This window comes from Camellia sinensis, chromosome 7 (genome assembly GCF_055761805.1).
Source record: "Camellia sinensis isolate YWXY chromosome 7, ASM5576180v1, whole genome shotgun sequence".
NCBI classification, from domain to species: Eukaryota; Viridiplantae; Streptophyta; class Magnoliopsida; order Ericales; family Theaceae; genus Camellia; species Camellia sinensis.
In genome coordinates, this window is record NC_138967.1 from 53,450,193 (window position 1) to 53,471,023 (window position 20,831).

The window sequence follows — 20,831 nt, forward strand, 5'->3', positions numbered from 1 at the left end:
AATTGATTTTGAATACCTACCTTTCACTCCCCACAGCAATGCACTGAAAAGATACCAGAATTGGTGGATGGCCAATATGGAGATGCACTTGGCCATTGCTCCTCAAGACCTATTAATGGTACTAGATGTGCCTCAAACCAAGTCCAAGGGGACTGGAGTTATTACTTTCTCCACTGCTTATGCTACCCCAGCTAAGACTCCTGCTACCACAAAGTTTGCTCTTGTTGCTTCAATAAGGACTTCTTCAATTTCATCTGAAGTTGAACGACTATTAGAAGCACCCTCAAAAAAGAAAAAGAAGACTGACACTAAAGTGCCTCTAAGTGTACAGCCCATTCAGGCAATACTCTCACTTCCTGGTTTTACTATTTTCACACTTTTTTTGAGGCAAAGCATTCCTATATCTTTATTTTTTGGCTTAACTCCATATTTTCCTCTTCTAAACTTTAACTCAGCCCAATTTGTTCTCCCTACAATCCTTGTTGCTCTTTCCCCTCCTGAGGAGATCCCAGTTATTACTTCACCTCCAGTGATAGATGATTCCCTCAGAGAATATACTGGTAGCTCACCAATTCTTTGTCCACCCTCACTATCCAACTCCAGCCCTTCTTTTCTTGACCTACTGGGGGCCAAGACTATGGAAACTATTAGGGACATTTCATCCTCCTCTCCTATCCTTATGTATCCATCTCTTCCTTCCACTAGAGTCCTTTCTACACCACCAATGTCAATGAAAGAGATGGACATTTTCGGAGCTAGACTGGCTAGCCTTTTTGACATGCCTTCTACCATTCCAACAACCAGTAATGAAACTGAGCCATTAGTTCTGGCTAATTCTCTCTTTGAAATTTTTGAGAGCTCTTCAACCATCAGTAGCGCTTCCTCACCTTCACTGGACTTGGGCATCTGTTTGGAGTTGTTGACATTGTTGTCGAGGATCTCATTCGAAGCCTTGCAAAGACCTATTATCAAGAATGGTTTCCTCCAGTGCTGCAAGGTCATTGCGCAATCCAACATGGCTATTTCAAGTCACTTGTCTCAAGTGTAAACTCGACTTTCTTTGCACGCCGCCCTTTCAGAGAGGCACGAATTGGTCTCCTACAGTTCGGACTCCTTTCAAAGTTCTGAATCTAATCTCACAAAGTGCAATGTGAGACTGATAAACACTAAAGAGTCCAATCCGACAAATCATTTTAGAAAATTGATTTTAGATCAAATAATGCCAAAACTGGACTGCTTTGCCATATTACAGTGTCGCCACCTAAATATTTTATTTTTGGGAAATTTAGGAAATCCTGACTCATGCCAAAGGCCACGTGTCCGTCATCACCAAAGTTGCCTCGGCTCAGGAACTTGGGTACGAGAGGGGAAGGTCATGAAATGAGCACCCCCGCTTGCCCGATCAAAGGATCGGCCTCTACTAAACATGATATGTTGTTTGATAAACACATGTGTTCTTATTCTGATTATTAGCTAACTTTGTTATGTGACGCACACACAAGTATAGACTAAGATTGCGAGAATTGGACAAAACAACACATGTTTGTTTTCGAAAATGGTTTGAATGTACCATTCTCAAGTGGGCTAAAGCGCGGATTTGCCACCCTCAAGTGGCCTTAAAACATGATGATTTGCCACTTCGCAAAGCAAGCTTAAAACATCCATTCATCGAATTGTCCCAATTCAAGTAACGAAGCCTTTACCCACAGGCATTCATGTAGTTTAATCAAACAAGCACATAGCCTCATGGCAAGCATGCTATCATGGCAACACTCACACTTACAGTGTACTCCAAGCCAAAACAAAAACTAGTTAGAAATATGTATGATCCTAACTATACAAGATGCCTAATGCAACACATGCATTAATGCAACTAATTAGGCTCGGCTATCTAAGATGGCATATGAATGCAACGATTTAATACATGTATTCAAATAAGTATTGAAATACGATACAGTTTGAATGATGCGTCGAGCCCGGTGTATGCAAGACAAATGAATGATGCAAACATGCAAAGCATAAGGTATGCTAATCAAAACGTGCCCTAAAACTAACCATCGAAAGCGGTTAAGTAAAAGGGAGAAAGAAATGGGATTGGAAGATATGCACACACACACACACGCTTATTACAACATTGTGCCCTCGCGAAGGAGGGTCCGAATAAGCTAAGCTACACTAAGCTAAGCTATTCAATCTAATCTAATTAAACTAATTATTACACAACCAATTGAATAACTAGCAAACTACTAATTATTATAATACTTAACTAATTAGCAAACTAATTAATTAAATTACAAATTCATGCTAACTAAACATGCAAGATATCTAAACTACACTGCCTCAGCTTTGCTTCAGGAAGCGGACGATGCATGCACTCGGTTTTCGCCCCGAAAAGCCCACCGATTTGCTCTTGAGAGGCTCTGTTTGCAGGGTTACTCCAAGAACTTTCTGCTCCACCTTACCAATTCACTGCTGAGGAATGCACCAGTGGCTTGCCGGTGTGCTGAATTGCCACACTGCAACAGAGCACAGACAGAGGAAAATTGAGGGTTTTCCACGGATATGTTTGTACCATGCCCCTCCTTATCATCTCAAAACATCAAAAGAGTGGCACTCTTGGATCCAAAACCACCAATCAAGCATTTTCAATGCATGATGGCCAAAGATCCAAGTTGTACACTTTCAATGAATGCACAAAACAAAACTCTAGACCACCACCCTATCATGCATGATCAAGGGTGATGGAGACAAAGGAGATTGGCTCATTTCATCACTTTAAGTATGAAATGGACCAATCTACCTTGTATTCAATATAACGTCTGATTGAACGTAATGCAATGCAAACACAACATGCTTATCTTGGTCATGTTTTACTTATCCAATTCTTCTTTACACATTTTAACATTACCAAGCCATTCTTTAGTCAATTTGTCTAAGATGAGTGTCCTCTAATAAGAGAGGGGTCAACCAAAAGATGGCTTAAGATATGAGAGAGATCATGCCTTTGGTTAGTAAAAACCCTCAAAAGAGAGCTAAAACCATTGAGCACAAGCTCTATCTCAAGCTTAAACACAACCTTAAGGTTGACCAACCCTCAAAACAAATGAAAAGTGAAGAAATGAGAGAGGTTACAGAATTTTCAATGCTGAAATGGCATGAAAAAAGTGCTACATCATGCAAGCAACATATGCAAGACATGCTCAAAGGCCAAAAGCAATAAACTAGTGAAGAGCACTACACTAAAGGCATGCAATATCAAGCACAAATGACCAAACCAGCTCTAGATAGAGCTTAAACATGCCAAAACAGTGGTTAAAACATGCTGAAATGGTAGCATAGAAGGCAAGAAAAACATGCTTATTTATTAGCCACAAACAATGCTCAAAGCACAACTTGCAAAAGCAATGAAAGAGTGAGATATGTGAGAGTGTGACAAAGATGTATGCACTAAAATCACATGCTAAATGACGCTACATCATGCAAGCAACACATGCACAACATGTTAGAGGCCTTAAACACAAAGCTAGTAAAGCCATTTACACTACAACCATGCATAGCAAGACCCATATGACCAAGAAGGCTCAAAACAGAACTAAAGTATGCTAAATCAGTAACAAAAACATGCTAAGATCAAGTCACAAATAGGTGGAAAAACATACTCACATGCTAGGCCATCTACACATACAAACAAGACACAAGGAGGGGAGGCCACCCCCTCTTATTTTGACCTCAAAACACACTTTTTACCACTGAAATTCCCTTGGAATTCAGTGGTTAAAAGGCCAAAAACAAGTTGTTTTAAAAGCTTAAAAAAAGGCACAAAAGGCTTCATAAGCCAAAGAGCAAAAGAGAAGACAACCCTCCTAATTCAACAAAGGCTTAAACCACTAATTTAAAACCTTAAAAACAGAGTTTTTTATGGTTGAAAAACTAGGTCAAAGCAGTGTAAAGAGATGGCCAAGCAACCAACAAAAACAAAGCTTAAAGGGGGGTAGGCTTTACCTTTGAAGCACAATAACAAAATAGCCACAACTCTGAGCTAAAACCAACCTTAGGAGCTCAAACAAGGCCTCCAAGAACCTCAGCTCCAAGATGAAGGTGTTTGGCTAAGGGTGCTAGTGCAAATGTGTAGAGAATTCCCACTTTCAAGCACAAAATAGGAAGAGAGAGAGAATTCTAGAGAGCGAGAGAGAAATTTTGCTCACAAAATTTTTATAACCCTTTACATGCAAGAGGAAGGTCTCTATATATAGAAGATACGAAATCATCTTGAAAATATCCAACCATCCACGTGCAAGCAGATGCTCCAATCTGTGCAAGCAGCTGTCAAAAAAATATTTAAAAATATCTACTGATGCACTGGTGGCCATCCGGCCATCAGTGATGGCCGGCAAGCTAGAGCCCATGGCCAGCAGTGCCCTACCATGGCCGACAGTGCTCCAAAAGCAACATGCCAAAAGAACCAAAACATGGTCCAAAAATGAGATAGAACTAATGCAAGGTTTGGAAAGATCAAACTTGTGGCGCTTCGCCGCGAAGTTCGAGCGCTCGACGAGCAATCAAACTTGTCACTGGATGTACCTGCGAGAACATCCAAGTCTTGAAGACGGTTAAAAATGGGGTGTCTACATCAGGCAGCAGCTACCATTGACTTTTATGTCAACATCTGCCATGTTGCCAAAGCTACAGAGGAGAAATTGTTGAGAGACCAGGAATTTGTTTCCCATATACATGCTGAGGTGTCTGAATTGAAAGAACAACATTCCTCTGTCTCCCAATTTCGATCCCAACTATTGGAGAAGAAAGCACAACTAGAGGAAGAGTTATCAGCAGTTAACCTGGCTTTGGATCGAACTACCACAAAGCTGCAAATCACCAACCAAGGACTGGCTGATCAAAGGTAGGAGATGACTATAGCCATTCGGTTGTTTCCATCCCTTAAGAGCAGAGAATCAATTGTAAGGGAACAACTAAAATATTGTACTGACTTTTGAGTCAATCTATGGTTGTATATACTTAACTCCTTATGAAATGAATTCTTTATTTATTATTTGAGTGTTTTCATGTTTTTCTTGTTTAGCATTTACTATATTCCTTGTGTTTCCCATACAGTTGGATAATAAAGCTTCAGGTACCTGCCATTAATTTTCTTAGGGTGTACATATCCATTCAAATTTCCCAAATGGTATGCTCCCCAAGACAAGACTCTATGAACTTAATAAGGTCCTCCCCAATTAGGTGACCATTTGCCAAACTTATGGCTTTTAATTTCTATTGGAATTATTGTCTTTCATACCAAATCACCTTCATCAAAGCTAATGTGCTTGAGTTTCTTATTATAGTTTTTGACTGCTTTCTTCTTTTGAAAAAGAATGCTATTTAATGCCAAAATTCTAATCTCATCCACATTTTCTAATTCTAAGAACATGCTCTGATGGTACTACTCAGGAACTAATTGATCCTGGCATCTCACCCTCAAGGACTTGATGTTAATCTCCACAGGTAACACTGCATCATGCCCATATACTAAGGCATAAGGAGTAACCCCTGTACTTGATCTTGGAGAAGTCTTATAAGCCCACAATACATCTAACAGCAAGTTATGTCAATCCCTAGGATTGTCTTCCACAACTCTCTATATTCCTTTTTTTAAAGACTTATTGGATAATTTTGTCTGACCATTTGCTCGTGCATAATAAGGGGTAGAATTAACAAGACTAATTCCAAACACTGCCGCGAAAGACTTTACCATCTTTCCATTAAATACAGTCTCATTATCCACAGTTATGGTCTATGGGATGCCAAACCTGTGAATCAAATCTTTAATAAATCCAATAACTTCAGTTTAGTCTACATCCTTATATGGTTTAGCTTCGACCCACTTAGTGAAGTAGTCTGTAACCACTAAGATGAAACAATGGTGCTTCGAAGAGGGTGGATGTATTTTTCCTATCATATCCATAGCCCATCCCCTAAATGGCCAAGGCTTCACAACTGCATGTAAATCAGTTATTGGTACATGTCTTATCATGCCATGCTTTTAGCATGCCTGGCAACCTCTAGCATATTCTATACAATCTTTAAAGATGGTGGGCCAATAGTAGGAATGTCTTCGAAGCAACCATCTCATCTTCACACCAGGCTGATGAGTACCACAGATGCCTTCATGAACTTTAGCCATGGCTGCCAATGCCTCCTTTAACCCTAGACATTCCAATAACAACACATCTGCTCCCCTTTTGTAAAGAGCATTACCATACACTATGTATTGCATACATTGTAATTTGATCTTTCTGCTGGCTTTCGAAGATGGGCCAGTTAAGTACTGCATTATTGGATGCCTCCAATCTTGATCTTGTAAGTCATTATGATTGACTTCTAATACCACATTCCTTTTAGTTAAAAGTGGTGTTAATTTTTGATATGTTGCTTGACTTATGTTCATTTGATTGTCGTCCATTTTCTTGAAATTCTAAACTTTCTGAGCTACATCATTGGCTTTGTCATTCATGAATCTTGGGATATAAGTCACATTTGCTATCTGAAATTAAGAAAGCAAATGTAATGCAACAACATAGTATGGCAATATGCTTGCACTTTGACATTTGAAAATTCCTTTCACTTGGTTAACCACCAATTGAGAATCCCCAAATATATCAACTGCATGAGCTTGTAATCCAATAAGCATTTCCAGTCCCATTATTAAAGCTCCATATTCAGCTTGATTATTGGAACACGTAATTTCATCAACTCTGAAACCATGTGTGGTTTTTACCCCCTGTGGTGACTTAATCACCACACCAATTCTAGTTAGACCATTGGCTTTTGATCCATCAAACCACATTTGCCATGGCTCAATATTAACCATACCAAGATCCATTACCTCTTGGCTTTCTGTCTGACATGGATGATCTGCCAAAAAATTAGCTAAAACTTGTTCTTTTACTGCCTTTTGGGGGACATATTCTAGATGTAATTCTGATAAGGCTAATATCCATTTGCCAATTATTCCTCTCAACATAGGTCCAGATAACATATACTTAACCAAATCTGTGGTTACAATTACCAAGACAATTGTAGGCAAAAGATAGTATCTTAGTTTCATTGCAGCAAAATACAATGCAAGGCACAGCTTTTCTACAGCTGAATATTTATATTCACAAGAATTTAAAAACCTACTAAGGTAATAAATTGCTTCCTCTTTGCCTTCTTCATTGTCCTGGGCTAAGAAAACTCCCAATGAATCTTCTGGTGCAGCAATGTACAACTTCAAGGACTTATCACTCTTTGGTGGCATCAGCACTCGAGGCTTGGCCAAGTAGGCTATAATTCCTTCGAAAGCAATTTGATGCTCTATTGTCCACACAAACTCCTCTTCATCTTTCAACCTTAATAAGGAAGAAAATACTTTAGTTTTCCTTGCAGTGTTAGAAATAAATCTTCGAAGAAAATTAACCTATCCGAGGAATTTTTGTACTTCTCTCTTACTTGATGGAGGCTTGGCTTCAATGATGGCTTTGGCTTTATTGTGAACAATCTGTATTCCCTTCTTGTGTACTACATAGCCCAAGAAGTTTCCAGCTGATACACCAAAAGCACATTTGAGAGGATTAAGCTTCAACTTGAACTTTCTCATTCTTTTGAAAGCTGCTTCCAAGTGAAACAAATGTTCCTCCATGGACTGCGATTTTACTACAATGTCATCAATGTAACACTCTAAATACGCTCCAATGAGATCATGAAAGATTCATTTCCCTTTGATATGTAACCCCAGCATTCTTTAGGCCAAATGGCATTTTAACCCATTTGAAGGTGCCAATGTTCCCAGGACATCTGAATGTTATCTTATGGACGTCCTCCTCTGTAATGCAGATTTGGTTGTAACCAGAATGCCCATCCATCATAGATAAAATCTTGTACCCTGCTGAACTATCCACCAATAAATCTACTATGGGATACTCATCTTTTGGAGTTGCTAAATTCAAGTTTCTAAAATCGATGCATACCCTCATTTTACCATTCTTTTTAACCACAGGCACAATATTGGATAGCCATTCAACATATCTAGCTGTTCTAATAAAGCCTGCCTTAAGAAGCCTAAAAATTTCCTCCTTGACCTTCTGAATCACTTCAGGACTCATCCTTCTTTGCTTTTGCTTGTATGACTTGAAATTATGCTTCATAGGGAGCCTATGTTCCACTAATGACCTATCCAATCCTGGCAGTTCATTATAAAACCATGCAAAACAATCTTTATATCTCTTTAAGACCATCAATAACTAGTCCCTGTCAAGAGCACTTAACCAAGCACTGATGTAAATGGGTTGCTGTGTAGAACCTTCTCCTAAATCAACTTCTTTCAAGGGGTCTTGTATTTGAGAACTCACTAATGCTTCTCTTTTGATTTCTTCTGTCCTCGAAGCAATTTCTTTGCTTTGTTATGCTCTCATTTTCTCTAATTCAACATCTTTGCCTTCTTCATAGACAAAGTTTGTCCGTAAGGTTTCTTCTTCCTGTATTTCTTGGACTTTTGTTTCGATGTCCAATGCACAGTATTTATCAAAGGTCAAAGGTTTGACCTGTTGTTGTTTTTGCTTACTGCCAACTACCATGGCTTCCTTCTTTTGTTCCTGAACATTTTGGACTATTGCTTTTAAGTCCAATTCTGAAAACTTGACTAAAGCTAAGGGTCTGGCTTCTTGGGTTTCATCTTCTTGCCTACAACCAAGCATCATTATCATCTTTGATGACGAATTCTTCATCAGCACTCTCCTGTACCAAGTGCTTCAGGTGTGCTACTTCCTCATCAGCCGTCACTTCGGCTGAACCATCAGGTTTTCTCAATATACTGAGTGGTGTCACTCCTTCAGTATACAACTTGGCCTCTGCAAAGTCAGCACAAGCGACAAAAGGTTAAAGGTCTGCATTGATCTCATTTGTCTCTCCATTGCACAAGGCCATCATTATCTTCTGATGTAGAGAGGAAGGCACACATTTGTTGGTGTGAATTCAATCCCTACCAAGTAAGGCATTATACTTAGCATTACTATCAATAACAAAGAATGCCATCATGCAATCTCTGGTTCCCACAATCAAATTGATGGGAAAAATATCCTGAGCCATCTGTTTATCCCCAGTAAAACCAGCAATGGTTGTGCTGGTTGGGATTAATCTGGGGTTCCTTTTCCCTAGTTTCTTTAAAGAGGATTTCGGAAGCAGGTTCACTACTGCTCTATTATCCACCAATACCTTATTCATCTGTATCCCATCAAAAAAAGCCTTGATATACAAGGGCTTGACATGCTGTGTCATGGATGTTGTAGGATACTCAAAAGGATATAAGAGATTAATACTCACTTCTTCCTCACTCTCGTTCTCAGTTTTTATCGATGTGGCCACTTCCGATTCATCTTGAACCATACTAACCTGTGAATCTTCACTAGAAACTGGAATAGGGTCAATCGCCTGACCTTCTTGGTTTCCATCTTCAACTTGGAACTCCTGTGGTAGTATATGCACCATATTCACTGACACTAGAGGAAATGAGCCAAACTAAACTACTGGCTGCACTTGCTTCCTTTCCAAGCTAACTTGTTCAGTTATTTCATAAGCATCTTTCATGCTGCATTCTAGCACTTTAGTACTAGTGACTTCCTTTGAATGGTCTGTTCCTGCTAGTTTTTCAACCAAAAATGTCTGTTCAGCCATGAAGGCTTCAAATATCTCCTCCTCAACCATTTCTTTCCTTTAACCTAGGTCAACTTCTCCTTCTGTCTCACTGTCACTTTCCATTAAAGCTTTTTCAAGACCTGCTAAGCTGGATCTTTCCTTGGCTTTCAGTTCAGAGTGAACTTTAGCCAATTGCTCTTTGTTGAAACTTCTTCTGTTCTGAGGAGTTGATTTTGGACTATGGTCCAATTTTGGACTTTCTCTTTTCTCTATCTGGCCTTTTGGCTAAGCCAATGAAGAACTCTCCCCACTTTCCTTCAGATCCTTTTGGTACTGAGGGTACCTTCGCTGGATCTTCCTCCTTTGGGACCTAGAAATTACTGGAACCATATTTGGTTCCTTTGTTTTTGGGTGCTTCAGTAACACCTAAGGGAGGTTTAACCATCCTACCCTGGTCTCCAGCAACACTTCTCTAGGTAGGCATTTCCTTAAGCTTGTTTTGCATGACAAACCAATCTGGAACTCCAGGTACCTATGAACTCACTAGCTCAGTTACTGAACTAGCTCTTTCTGCCTTTGAAGCCAGCTTCGAAGCTGCTTGTGGAGGCCACTGCTTGGCCCTGATCCCCTGTCTTGAGCCTAATTCAAGCCTTCCATCAAGGTGGCTACCTTCCATCTTGTTTGAAGCTGGCCTAAAAGGCCAATCTCTGGCTCTGATTCCATAACTTAAGCCCACTTCAGTCCTTCTCTCAAGATGATTGCCCTCCATCCTGTAGTAGTTGGGTGGTCTAAACTAATGTAGAGGTCTCTTGCCCTTGGAATGCACTCTAGTGGCTGTTGGTCCAGCCAAGAATGGCTATTGTTTGGGACTAGTTTGGTATGGCCTTTTGTTGTAGGTACTGGTTGGTTTAGGACGTCTCTACACATTCTTGTAATACTGTTTCCCATCAATTGGGAGCCCTTTCAACCATTTGTAACTTAACCTGCATCTGGGACACATCCTTTGCATGACAGCTGCCTCTAAAGAGTCATCATCCAGTGCCTTCTCACTAGAGTCCTCCCATTGGTCTGCAAAGCCCTGCCCATTCGCTAGTGAACTTCTGGTATCTTTTTTGATAGTAATCTAGCTGGCAACATGCATCTGCACATTAACCTCTTCCAATTCCTTCAAGGATAAGTTCTGGAAGTCTGGCACAATAACATTGGCTGTAACTTCTCTAATCTCTGGAAATGGATTAGTGTCAATCCCCATAGCTTTCTCTGCTTTAGCTGGGAATTTTAAAATCCCCTTTCGAATCTATTCTTGGATCCTATCCCGAAAAACAATACAATTTTTAGTTGAGTGAGACCAAGAATTGTGCCATTTACAATACATTTTCCCTTTAAGTTCTTCTAGAGAAGGAATTTTAACTCCTTTTGGTAACTTTAGGAAATTCGCTGCAAGTAAATGATCAAAAATGTCATCTGCCTTTGTTAAATCGAAAGAGTATTTCCTATGAAGGTCTTTATTTTTAAACTGCTGGTCTATTGTAATGTCCTTATGAATTAACGCCTCACAGATCACAGGCTCTTTCCCTACAATCTCTGCTGCATCAATCTCATAATTAGGATCTCTATAATAAGTCTTATATGATGCATTACTTCGATCTTGTTCTTCCTCAAGTAATGATTCATATCTAGACACCTTATAGGTTAATTCCACTAAGTCTCAAAACTCAGTTGAGTCGAACTTCTTTCGAAGCCTAAACTCTAAACCATTTTGAGCCAATCTCACAAATTCAGGCTCTGATAGAATGACCCTACACTTGTTTCGTGCTCTTTTGAATCTGGCAATAAATTGAACAGTCTTCTCTTCGGGCCTTTGACTCAACCTTCCCAAGTCTGCCATGAAAACTTCTGGCTTCGTTTAGAAGAATTGGGCATGAAATGCCTCCTCCATTTGCTGCCAAGTTTGGATAGAGCCAGGCGTAAAGTTAATATACCATACAAAAGCTGCCCCAGTTAGAGAATTTGGAAAAAGTCTTAACTTCATGTAATCATTATTGGTAAATTCACCACATTGGGCAGCGAACTTAGTAATGTGTTCTACTATTGACTGGTTTCCATTCCCATATAAAAGAGCAAAGTCTGGTATTCTAAAACCCCTCGGGCATTCATACACCCTATCCATCCATTTTGGGTATGCTTCTTATACACGGGAGTTTGAACCCCCCAAGCCATAGGTCCATACATTTCTCTGACAATATCAGCAATTTAGTCCCTAGGAAATATATTTTGTACTTGTTGGACTACCACTGGAGGAACAAACACAGGATTTGGTGGAAAACCTTGTGCCTGAGTGTGGCACACCTTTTTTTCGCGCCCCGCCTTTCGGAAGGTTTGAAAAAAAGGCCTCACAGTTCGAACTCCCGCAGTTCTAAATCTAGTCTCACAAGTGCAATGTGAAACTGATAAATACCAGAGTCCAAATCCGGCAAATCTTTTTGAAAAATTAATTTTAAATCAAATAATGTCAAAATTGGACTGCTTTTCTAGATACAGAGTCGCCACCTAAATATTTTATTTTTGAAAAAATTTAGGAAACCCTGACTCGTGTCGAAGGCCATGTGTCCGTCATCACCAAAGTTGCATCGGCTCGGGAACTTAGGTACGAGAGGGGAAGGTCATGAATTAAGCACCCCCGCTCACTCGATCAAAGATCGTTCTCTACTAATCATAATATGATTTTTTATAAACATTATGTGTTCTTGTTCTGGTTATTAAACTAGCTTTACTATGTGATGCGCACAAGCAAGTATAGACTAGTTTGCTTAATTTGAAACAATTCAAATTCATATTTGTTATGCGAAAATGGTTTGAATTTGCCACCTCAAATGGGCTTAAAGTTTGCGGTTTTGCCACTAAACATAGTGGGCTTAAAACATGATTTGCCACTCAACAAAGTGGGCTTAAAACGCACATTCGTTGAATTGTTCCAATTCAAACAACAAGCCTTCATCCACAGGCATTCATGCAGTTTAGCATTTAAGCGCATAGCCTCATGGCAAGCATGCTAGACATGGCAACATTCACACTTATGCAAGTATGCTAAAGCATAAAAACTCACCTAGTACTCTGAGCTAGGAAAACATGAGTTAGAAAACTATGCATGATTCCTAACTATACAATATGCCTAATGCAACACATGCAATATGCAATTAATAGGCTCAGCTACTAATATGGCATATGGATCGATTTAAATAACATGTGATTAAACATGTATTCAAAGAAGTATATTGAAATAGCAATGCAGTTTGAATGGTGCGCCGAGCCTCAGTACATGCAATACGAATGAATGGATGCAAGCATGCGATATGCTAATTGAAATATGTCCCTAATCTAACCATCGAAACCGATTAAATAAAAGGGAGAAAGACATGAGGTTGGAAGACATATGCACACGCACGCACACTTATTACAACATTTTGCCCTCACAAAGGAGGGTCCGAATGAATAAGAGCTAAGCTAATCTAATCTAATTAAGCTACTTAGACTAAATATTACACACCAAATGAATAACTAGCTAAGCTAATTACTAATTATTACAACACTTTAACTAATTAGCAAACTAATTAATTAATCTACAAAACAAACATACACGAACTAAGCAATTAAGACATTAAACTATGCTACCACTGCTCCACCTCGGGAAGTGGAAAATGCACATGCTCAGTTCTCGCTCGGGAAGGCCACCGTTTTGCTTTCGAAAGCCTTTATTTACACGGTTGAACATTTCTAGAACCTTTATGTTCCACCTTACCAAATATTTGCTGAGGTTTACATCAGTGACCTACCGGCCATGGATGGTTGCTGCCAGCCAAAAGGGTGTGCTGCCGGCCAGAAATGATGTACTGCCGACCACTAGTGGTGCATTGCCGACCACTGATGCATTGGATCACCATGCTGCAACAGAGTACAAACAGAGAAAAATGGGGATTTTTCCAAGAATTTGTTTGTACTGTCTCCCTCCTTATCATCTCAAAATTTCAAAGGAGTGACACACTTGGATCCAAAACCACCAATCAAGTAATTTCATTGCATGATGGCCAAAGATCCAAGTTGTACAATTTCGATAAATGCACAAATAAGACTCGAATGACCACCACCCTATCATGCATGATCAAGGGCGATGGAGACCAAGGAAAGTGGCACATTTCATCACTTTTGAGTATGAAATGCCCCATTTTTCTTGTGTTCAAGCTAACGTCCGGTTTGAACACATGCAATGCAACACAAAGAATACTTATCTTGCCTCTTTTATTTGCCAATTTTGTTTACACATTTTAATTACCAAGTCATTCCATAATCACTTAGTCCATTAGTGAGTGTCCTCTAAATGGAAAGAAAGCTCAAACCAAAGGTTGTTTTAGGCATGAAAGAGACCTTGTGCCATTGGTAATGAACCCCAAAAGGAATTAAACCATTAAACATAAACATCTCAATTTCATGCTTTAAACAAGCAAATGGTTTAAACCACTTTCAAAACAAAAATTAAATCAAGAAAGTAGGGAGGTTGCAGATATGATTAGGTGCTGAAAATGGGTACTAAAAGCATTAAAACATGAAACCAACTCAAATCAATGATAGTTAAAGCCTTAAAACACTAAGTTAGTGAAGGAATTAACACTACAACCATGCCATGCAAGGCTCAAATGAAACAAATAACCAAAAACAGAGGCAAAACAACCTTAAATATAGTCTAAAACATGCTGGATTTAAGCCACAAAAAGCTAAAACAATAAGCTAATATATGGAGTTAACTAGGCATGCAAACAAGACACAAGGAGGGGAGGCTAACCCCTCCAATTTTGGACTTCAAAATAAGTTTTTTACCACTAAAAAACCTCTGAAATTCAGTGGTTAAAAGGCCCAAAAAAGTTGGTTTGAAAATGATGAACAAAGGCACAAAAACCTTTACAAGCAAATAAGCAAGAAAGGTGAGCTACCCTTTAACCAAAAATGGCCTCAAACCAACACTTTTAAGCCATAAAAATAGAGCTTTTACAGTTCAAAACCAGTCTCAAAACAGTTGAAAAAAGATAGAAAAACAAGTATTAAAAGCAAGCTAACAAGACTAGTATTCTATCTCTTGAAGCAAAGAACACTTTTAGGCACAAGTTCAAGTCAAAACCACCTTCAAGAGCTCCAAGAAGGCCCCAAGTAACATCAGCTCAAAGGTGAGAGGATTTGGTTTAGGAGATGTAGGCTAAAGTGTAAAGAAACTAAGCAAACACACACAAATTTGCAAAAGAGAGAGAGAGAAAATTGTTATGTCTCAAAATTTTCTAACCCCCACATATGAGAGAAAGGGGTCTTATATATAGAAAATACAAAATTTCCTCACAAACATCCAGCCATACACGTGTTGGAAGATGCATGAATCTGTGCAAACAATTGGCACAAAATATCACAAAATATCTGCAGAAAACGCTGGTGGCTGGTCGGCCATCAGTGATGGCCGGCAAGGCTTCATTGATGGCCGGCAGGGCACATCAATGGCCGGGAAAGGAGAAGTGGTGGCCAGCAGCCTCCAAGGATGGCCGGCAAGCCATTTGAAACTTCATGCTGAAAAGACCTAGGCATGGTCCAAAGATGAGACAAAATGGATGCAGGGTTTGAAATGCTCAAAGCTGTGACATTTTGCCGATGACTTCGAGCGTTGGGCGAGCAATCAAACGCGTCAATAGATGTACCTGCAAGAACATCCAAGTCTTAAAAGGCTGTCAAAAATGGGGTGTCTACACTGAGGTCCTCTTGGTCCATAGGGAGGTATATTTGGGACTGGCTGTCCTTGTGGTATTGGCTACTGTTGAGGGTATGGTTGACCTCTCTGAGCCTATCCTGCGAAAGGTGTTGTAATAGGAGGAATAGGTGTTGTTTCTCTTTCAGCCGCAGGAAACCCTTCCAACCCCCCGGGCGTGAATTCGAACAAGGGATTAGTGATCCCCCTTGTGCCAAGAATGGCTTCGAACATGGGATTTGGAAACATTCTCATGTCATTTTCTTGTGTTGGCCCAGATCCACCAATTTGTATGGCTTCACTGTTAGGTAATGAGATATTTTGATTTACCATAGGCCTCGAAAGAGGCTCATACCAAGACTGAGGTATAGGTGATAGTCTTTCATAATTTTGATTACTAATCTGACCATTAGTATATTCATTACTTTGCATAGGTTGTTTATCTCTTGCCAATCTTTGCTGAGGAACATTTGAATTTTCCTCCATATGCCTTGTGTTAGTTGGTTGATAGGCATTCATCCGATCCATAAAGGATATTGCCCATCTTTCCATTGTGTTCATTAACTGATGTCCCATGGCATCTACTAGGCCTCCCCATGGATTCATTGGCTGAGTAGATAGAACAGTGGATGGTCCAATTCCATGGCCTCGTCTAATATTTTGAACATGTGGTGCATGTTCTGAATTACTGGTCTATTCGACCATAGGTTCTGATGAGAAAAGTGCTCCCATAGGATGTGTTATCACATTATCTTCTGGATCAGGTACCTCTACCTCTCCTTCCACACCTTCTTCCAGGCATCCATTTTCTCCTTGCCTCCTCCATCTAGCCATTTCAATTAGTTATATGTTGGCTTTTTTGGCTTTCGAAAGTTAGTATTGTAATTTTAAGCCTGTCAGCAAAGATCAATCAATCCTTACAGAAGATTAATTACCAACCAATTATCAGACGATTGTGTTTTAGTTCTTTCAACCTCAATGAAGAGGACTTTTACTGGTGGCTTGTTTAGGAGAATTTAGTAAATAGCAACTAACTGAAGAATAATTTCAGAATTTCATTAAGTAAAATGAAAAACTTAAACGATCTGACCCAGCCTCGTAGAGGTTTATAGCAACAAGCTATTTGAAACTACTCCTATGAATGAAGTGCAGTACGGGAATTTGAAGTACAGATATGTAAAGAACTGTAAAAACTAGAAGGGAAAATAAAGTAAATAAGACTAGTTTTTTTATCTGAGTCTGGATCTTTCTTTCTGGAGCTTTCTCTGCTATTTATAATTCTCAATGATAACCGTTAAAGTGGGCTTCTAACCGTCGAATTGTCCTTCCATAATTGCTAAACATGCTCTCTCACAGTCAGTCCCACTATGCCACATTTGCAGTTAGGCTTCCCTCCTGATTTTGAATTTGAACCTTGTGAGTAACCGTTAGCCCACATCATCTTATATCCCTCCATCATTCCGGTGCTACGCAGACCCATTATTACCAACATGGGCTGACCCGTGTCTGACTATGGTTGGCAACTTATATTAACTCTACAAATTATCATTTTCATGCCACATATTGAATCGTGATTGGCTTATACAATTTATACAGCCAACACGATTAAATGATCTTGTCACAGTAGAAATGAAATTCTCACGAAGGCCATTCGTGTTGGGAAAATGGCTGGTAACTCGAAAGTGAATGGTCGAATGGGTCGAAAATATTCTCTTACCGGTAAGAGAATACAAAAAAAGCCTAAAATGACATCGTTTTGAGATTTCGAGCCATTCGACCCTCTGATATTTCGAGCTACCAATTGGAGTTGTTCGTGTTGGTTGTATTTGTAAAATTAAACAATTATTATCGCATTTGAAATGACTAATCGCCAAAAAATGATAGTGCATTTTTTTGAAATCAAAAAGTCAAGACAACCCTGGTTAGATTTAAAATCGTTGGAAAATGGTGCCACATTATTTTGAAATCAAAAAGCCAAGACAATGCTTGGTCGAAATTAAAACAACTGAATGTTAAAAACGGCTGCAATATTCTGAAATAAGAAAATCAAGACATCTTTCAAGGACTATTTTTATTCTGAAATTAAAAATGTAAGAATATCGTCTATCAAGCAAAGACCTAATTTGGAATCAAAAAAAAAAAAAAATATTCTTGTTTTGATTGTTTTATATATCTATTGATGGATAAGACCATTTCTCCATGCTAAAACTCTTCAGCCACAATATTTCCTTATCCTCTCTTACATAACCATCGGTCGGGTTTTAAATCTGGATTTGAGCACTCATGGTGGTATGATCATGAGAGACTCATGATTTCAACTTATCCTATTGATAAAAATAATCCATGATAGGGATGAGTGGTTACATATAGCTAATATATATGTGATGGGAGAGGTTTCTCTTCACTCCACATAGTAAATTGGAGTGTACTGTTGGACCCGTAGAGTTCACCATAGGTCTCGTTTCGATTATTCGAAACGTTTAATATGTAGAACTCGTCGAATAATTTATGTTTGTAAAAAATCACGTTGATCGAATTTCAATAGCCCCTTGATCGAAACACATTTTTGTCAATGATAAATATGATTTTAAAAATAAATTATTAACAAAAATGTGGTCCAATTAAGGGACCATCAATATCCGATCAGCGTGATTATTTATAAATATAAAATACTCAACAAACACTATACATTAAAATATTTAAATTATTAAAATAGAACTCATGCTGGCCCTACAAACCTAACAGTACATTTCAATTTGCTATGTGAACTGCATAGAAGCTATCTCCATGATGTGATATATCACTATGCAATTTAAAAGAGTCTAAGATAATCCACGTATTATATTGTGTGGGCAAAATACACCACTGTCTTTCTATTGTGACTTGTGAGAGCAAAATTATCCCACAATAACCAGACAAGTATATTGTGGATATGTAATTGTTAAAAAGTTTTAATAATGTACTTGTATGGTTTTAAAAATATACACCGGTATGGTTTTAGTAATATTTAGAGTTACTCTTTTTAACAATTACATACTCAATAAAAGATTCCTTTATTTTTAGGGGGATAATTAATCAGTAAAATCACATTTCTAGCAACATTATGAAATGATCCACTAAATCAAACGATGGTAGAAAATAGGCCCTTCTTTAAAACATAAGATAAATTATAAATATTTCTTGAAATTTACTTTCAATACAAATTACGCTATATAGTTCTAAAAATTATATCCCGGCTCTTGAAATTTCTAATTTCATAACAAATGACCCTTTTTAATAATAGATCATTAAAGCAATTAATAGTTTTTAATAATATCATAAATTTATTTCAATTAATAATTTAAATAATTTTATTATTATATAAGAAAGTAGTTAGAAAATTCATTTTCTTCAATTGATAATAGAATATTTGTAATTTTTCAAACTACAATAGGCAATCTATATTTTAAACAAATCTCAGAAGACAATATTTGTAATTTACCCAAAAATATAAAAATAACATTTGTTTAAAAGTGCGATTGGGAACAAATGGATCATGAGCATTGATAGAGACCCCCTCCAATCACCACCCCACCCCCCACCCCCCACACACACACGTGGCAGGTGGTGATTGGAGGGGGAGGAAAAGAAAAAAAATAGAAAAAAAAATGGCCAATGGGAGGGAAAGGGGGTCAAAGGGGGTGGAAGAGAAAGGGAGTCTCAAATATTTTTGATAGATCATATAGGTAGTGGAATTAAACTAACAATTCAGTAAATTTCACATAAATCATATTTGTTTTGGAACAATGTTATAGGACTAACAACCCCATGGAATTACCCCTCCAAGTAGGTATTAGCAATCCCAATTACATGGTATTGAAGTTGAAAATACCATTATACTTGCACTTTATAAAAATAACAAAATTACATTTTATATATTGAGAGCATTTATATAAATTTATAAAATTAATTCCAACAAATACCACATACTACTCATAAATAAAAACGATTTATATTATATCTCCAACTTTATACTATTATACCATCACACTAGTAATCTCTTCACTCAATTCACTCAATTCAACTTAATTTGGCCAACAAAACCATACGCCTCAATAGAATCATACAAGCATACTCTCATACATGCATTCCCTTATCAATCATACAACCATACTGTCATACATGCATTCATCATTCTTAAAAAATAAATAAATAATAAATCTACCATTAGCCAATATACATACCCAAATGTAAACCAAATTGGAGTTATACAACCTCAAAATGTTAATTAAGTCAACCTAGGAACAAGAATAATACATGCCCACACCATGGAGTTCATAACCATACAACAAAATTTGTGCCCCATGGCACAAATAATACTACTTGTTTCTATTAAGAATGTGTTTGGATCATGGATTTTGAATAGGAATTTGAGAAAAGAGAGAAAACGCAAGTGAAACATGAATGAAATATAACTACATTTCACATATATTTCACCCACCTTTTTTCTTTCTAAATTTTTACCTAAATCTATAATCTAGATACAGCCTAAAAGAAGTTACAAGGTTACCTCATTCAAAAGCCTCCAAAAGGTGAGCTTCAATCAACTAGCTCAATAGAAAACTGCTAAAATTCTCAAATATTACTAGTGACATGAGCGAGTGCAAATGGATATAAACCATATAGTTTAAACAAACTTTTATAAAACAAGATGGGGTTACTAATTACTTTATCAGCGCATCCATCCACAATATTTTAAAGGTAAGTCGTTTCTTTCATTTTTCACAAATTTGATTCAAAACCAAGACTCGTATCAAACCACCTAACTCGCCCACAAAACACACAAACACCTGGGATTTGCGTGCCTTCCCTGCACTTTACCCTAGCACAGGTCGAGTGGTTCTGGCTTTACCGGTTACTAACAATGACATCACTTTCATATGACGAAACATTCTTCTAAACCCCCATTTACTCTGAATAGAAATTCTTTTGTTTAAAACATAGCTGATTAGTTCTTCTTCCTTTACTATTTTTCTTTACAAAAGCAATTTATTATCATAGAAATAGCAAAGAATATCACCCTGCTCTGTTACTGTCAGAAGAAAGAAATAAAAGCTAGTACAAGATTAACAGAATCACACGAAAAAAATTATCAAATACTAATTCTAGGATGACAATACTACAGATAGGCTTGTACGGCAAGAAAATGGAGTCTAAAATCCCCAGATAAACCCCCTGCCCAACAACAACATTACATTGCCAAGAAATGAAGCTATTTCTAATTAAAGAATGAACATCTGAGTTCTGAATGATGCAACAAGGAATCTCACAAGGTTAGGATGGTGATTTTTCATTTCAAACATCCAATAACCACCTCAATGGTTAAATCATCAAACCATATGTA